Source organism: Mizuhopecten yessoensis, unplaced genomic scaffold (genome assembly GCF_002113885.1).
Source record: "Mizuhopecten yessoensis strain PY_sf001 unplaced genomic scaffold, ASM211388v2 scaffold1313, whole genome shotgun sequence".
In the NCBI taxonomy this organism is placed as follows: domain Eukaryota; kingdom Metazoa; phylum Mollusca; class Bivalvia; order Pectinida; family Pectinidae; genus Mizuhopecten; species Mizuhopecten yessoensis.
The window spans coordinates 1,536,105-1,541,113 of record NW_018403984.1 but is presented as its reverse complement, the minus strand read 5'-3'; the positions used below and the strand labels follow the sequence as shown (position 1 = coordinate 1,541,113).

General features: G+C 40.8%; 1 long non-coding RNA gene across 1 annotated transcript in view; it reads left to right on the top strand.

Moving 5' to 3' along the window:
- Positions 1–7: 7 nt before the first annotated feature.
- LOC110459669 overlaps positions 8–5,009 on the top strand; it is a 10,830-nt gene continuing 5,828 nt past the window's right edge. Inside the window, exon 1 of the long non-coding RNA XR_002463919.1 lies at positions 8–228. This is a non-coding gene — a long non-coding RNA (uncharacterized LOC110459669). The remainder of the gene's footprint in view (positions 229–5,009) is intronic.

Sequence of the window (5,009 nt, the reverse complement as noted above, 5' to 3'; positions counted from 1 at the left end):
TGAAACTTGGAAACTCACCGGCCGTATTGCCAAGTGGTTGAGTTATCTCGTGGAGGGCTTTAGGATTAGTGATAAGGTAGCTTGCTCGAATATAGAGCGAGTACGAGTTATAGACAGGGTCATGTTGTACTGAATATTTCACTAAATTATAGTGAAACTTGGAAACCCACCGGCCGTATTGCCACGTGGTTGAGTTATCTCGTGGAGGGCTTTAGGATTAGTGATAAGGTAGCTTGCTCGAATATAGAGCGAGTACGAGTTATAGACAGGGTCATGTTGTACTGAATATTTCACTAAATTGTAGTGAAACTTAGAAACCCACCTGCCGCCACGTGTCTTGTTATACTGTTAAGTTTGAATGTACAATAAACGTGCGAAATCTATATCTGCCTAAGTTGTTTGTGTCACCGATCTCTGCTTCCTAAATACTATTTCATACTTTATTTACAATCCATGGAACCTGCAAGCGAAAGCGGCAATCGAACCCGAGTTTGTAGGTAACGTTTCGTTACAATTGGCGCCCACGTAGGGACCCCAGTTCGTTACATTTGGTGGCCAGTGTGGGGGGTAATGGGAGAAAAAAAAAACACTTTGTTTCGGCTTTATCTCTATAAGAACGCCGGTTAATATATTACAAAATGAAGAAATTATCTGTTTCTGTAGATATTCCTACACAAACGGTTTCAGGAGGCGGGGTTAGTGGCATTTAAAACTAGGTATCCCGGGGGGTTGGGTGACATAGGCTGCCAGCTAGAAGGGGAAGCAATCTACAAATAATATTGTTAGCTTTGTAGGGCAATTATGTTCACTTCTGTTGGGATTTGAGTTTCTTGATACTCCAGTCTGTTGGGCAAACTTTAATTATTTCATTTAAAAACGTTTTGTTCAGAGACGATTAATTTGGATTTATAGTTGATATTTACTGTGTCAGTTTCCTGTTGTATAATCTAACCACGAGAAAAAGTTGACAAGTCAGAGGTTAAACCGCACCGTTGTAGACGTGGTCATTTACCTAACAAAAGCATGCACGTCTGTGTATACAAAGTCGTCAGCGTTATAACGCATGACTGGCTTGTGGGTCACGGCCCACTGATCATGAGTACAAACAGTGTAGCAATCTACCGGTGGGTACAATGTAGCCCAAATGGAACGGTTGATCGGTTATCATGACCTCTTGTGCATTGAGTGGTTGGGAACTGACAATACTTAACATTTATTGGAAAGGTAAACCAGGTAAAATCTGAACCTGTTTAGAACTTTACATGTGTATTGCAAGATGATAAAAAAAATGTAGCAGTGAAGTGGTATACATTTATATTTAACAGGGAAAAAAAATTAGTCAAATGTAAATTCTTTTTATATTGAATGCCTCAACCGTCTGGAGTTGTTGAGATAGCAGATCCTGTAGCAGAGTGAATGTTATGTATCTTGTCTGAAATGTACAAATTTAATGTCGGATATTTACTAAACAGGTCTACCTTTGTTTAAATTTCCATATGATCCTGCATTGCTGGCACCCAAACCCGGGGGAGGGAGTCGTTGAAGAGGACCCAGGCCCCTGTGATGTAGACCCCTGCTCGCGTCATATAGGTGTACCGAATACAGTGCCTATGGACTTGAGAGTTCACCACGTCACGGTAATGAACGACACTCCAAGTTATTTGTTAAGTGCAAGCTGTGATTCAGAGACATTGGGGTAGCCTTCCTCGCCCCTAGGGTCGGCAGTGACCCCCAAATACTGGTGTGAGGACTTTAATACCTTACCGCGAACCAACCTCTATGGGATTCCTCAGGACGTGGTGGACATAAAGTTACCATAAACCTATGTGTGAGCCAGGCAGGTGACCTTGACCTTAGGGCCTGAAGGACCATCCCCTCCCCCAAAGAAGTGTGCCAGTGAAGAAGTGACATTTTGTGATTATGGACATATTTGTGTGTAATGCATGTTTTCATAGAAGTGATATGATTTGGTATCGATATTTCTTTGGTGTGCTATAGGTTAGGATAGGTAATTAATTAGTTTGACATGTTAANTTGCTAGGTAGGGATTGAAATTATTGTTAATTTAATCTGATCGGAGAAATGGGGGGGGGTTAATATATGTAGGAGTAGGTCTAGTTGTGGAGTCGCCCTCTGGGGTCCACTTTGGTGGCTAGAGTTGTTTTGACCAACATTGAAGATTGAACTCAGTTCTGACTTCCACTGAAGAAAATTCATTGGGTGGGTTATTCGGCCATTTAGGGTTAGCCTAGCCATGACGAGCGCTCAATGTTATTGTGGCTAGAGTTGTTTTGACCAACATGGTGACAGAGCAATTGTCTTAGTTAGTATTAGTTTAGTTGGGGTGGGGATAACGTCATCTCTGGTCGGGCTGAATTGTTGTGTGGATTATTATAAAACTAGAGGTCCTGTAGTATTGGTAGCTAAATGTCTGGTTAGTATATATATATATTAAATAGGCGTATACTTTATGCACAGGGGTGGCTTCCCCAAAAATTAATGTTTAAGGGGGGGATAAGCAGACTGCCTGATGTCGGGACAAAGTCCAGAATGTTAAGTTTTGTAGCAATGTAATACGATTTTTTTAATTTAAGTTTATTGGCTTTGTTTTTTTACAACTGTATCTAGATAAGAACAGTTGTGCAAAGCAGGTGTTTTCCCTCCCTTGTAGGGGAGGTTTGTTCAATTAAATATAATGGGGGTATTCCCTAATACCGGTGTAATGAAGGTCGGCTATTAATTATTAGGATAATGGTAATATTTCTAGAATATTCCTGATGCTTTAGCAAATTAAATTTTACTTTTGTATAGGGGTGCTTAATTAGGAAGTATTGGTTTATGAAACTTACTACCATTGTCAAATTTTAATCCAAGCCGCTGTGTCTGTGCTTCTGATTCTTCTATGGGTGTTTCATTTCTGAGTGACATATTTGGATCGACAGGGCGTGGTTTGCGGAATGCATACGCACACCGGGCTTTGCTGCTCCACCTTGTTATTGGGAATGAAATGATCGAGGGAGGGGTATCGCGCGATCCCTGTCAAACAAGCACTTGCATAGTTGTTAGGGTTTAGGGAAGTTTTAAATTATTAGGGTTTAGGGAAATTCTAAATTGTTAGGGTCTAAGGATATTTCTAGTTATTGGGGTTTATGGAAACTTTAAATTGTTGGGGTCTAGGGAACCTTTAAATTAGTAGGGTTTAGGGAAATTCTAAGTTGTTAGGGTTTAGGGAAGTTTTAAATTATTAGGGTTTAGGGAAATTCTAAATTGTTAGGGTCTAAGGATATTTCTAGTTATTGGGGTTTAGGGAAACTTTAAATAGTTGGGGTCTAGGGAACCTTTAAATTGTTAGGGTAACTCCATATGGGATACTGGGTAAATTTTGTAATATCTTGGTAACTTTACTAATTTTTCGCTCGAGCTGACATTTATTGCATTGGTTGGTAGATGGCAAACTTAGCTGAATTGTTTATACCTGACTGAATACTGCTAGGGTGTGGAAATCCTGTGTTTGAACATATTACGAGCATAATGAACTTTCCTATTGTGATGGTGCTCCCTACTGAACTTGCTACAATGATGGTGCTCACCAATAAACTTTGATGATGATGGTGCTCACCAATGAACTTTGATGATGATGGTGCTCACCAATGAACTTTGATGATGATGGCGCTCACCAATGAACTTTGATATTATGATGGTGCTCACCAATCAACTTTGACATTATGATTGTGTTCATTCCAGGGTTGTATTATTATAGTGTTGTTATAAGCCAGCAGGGTTACGCCTCCATTGTATCGGAGATTATCAATTGTATTATTGTCATATGGTATTTGTTTTATTTTTGTTGAAAATTGTGGCATTGTTAGGCAGTGGGTACACTTGTATTCTTCTTAGCGAATAAAGACGAATCTTGGCAATCGATGTTCAGTACTTGGGAAAACAACTACAACTTTGAGAGTTTTTTTTGGTTCCGGCTACGGGGTCGCAGCCTATTCGTGTGGTTAGGGGGTGTGTAACGCACCAAGGTTTTGGGGCGTTGCGTTCCGTCTAATTCTCCGACCAGCGGGAATCCTTAAAATTATACCGGCCGCTACCGGAAATAATCAACGGGGCTTCTGGGATAGAGCACTTTTTTTCCCGACTTCAGCCAGGTAAGCAGCACTTTTTCAGCTGTCTAAATCCAATGATTTAATTACTCTATGTCGCCCATCCTTCCAGAATTCGGGGTCGTAAACGTTTACTGAACATACATTGTTAGGTTTTTGGTAGTATTTTTGTACTATGGCGTTAGTTTAATAGGGAAATAGCGAGGTGAACTTAGAGATATTTTTGCGGGAGACATGCCGGTCGTCATACCGTTTGAAGGAGAGATGTTATGCATTCTCCGCCCTTTATGTTCTGGACATGCCATGGTTGTGTCTATGAGCGGTAGGCTCCTCTAGCCCACATGAAGGCGTGTGGCGGAATGTAGAAGGGTTAACGGAAAAGCTATTGAGCGGAAGTGATAGCCGCATGTCCTCGTGCACGTGTTTGAGTTATCTCGAGGAGGGCTTTAGGATTAGTGATAAGGTAGCTGGCTCGAATATAGAGCGAGTACGAGTTATAGACAGGGTCATGTTGTACTGAATATTTCACTAAATTATAGTGAAACTTGGAAACTCTCCGGCCGTATTGTCACGTGGTTGAGTTATCTCGTGGAGGGCTTTAGGACTAGTGATAAAGTAGCTTGCTCGAATATAGGGCGAGTACGAGTTATAGACAGGGACATGTTGTACTGAATATTTCACTAAATTGTAGTGAAACTTAGAAACCCACCTGCCGCCACGTATCTTGTTATACTGTTAAGTTTGAATGTACAATAAACGTGCGAAATCTATATCTGCCTAAGTTGTTTGTGTCACCGATCTCTGCTTCCTAAATACTATTTCATACTTTATTTACAATCCATGAAACCTGCAAGCGAAAGCGGCAGTCGAACCAGAGTGTGTAGGTAACATTTCGTTACA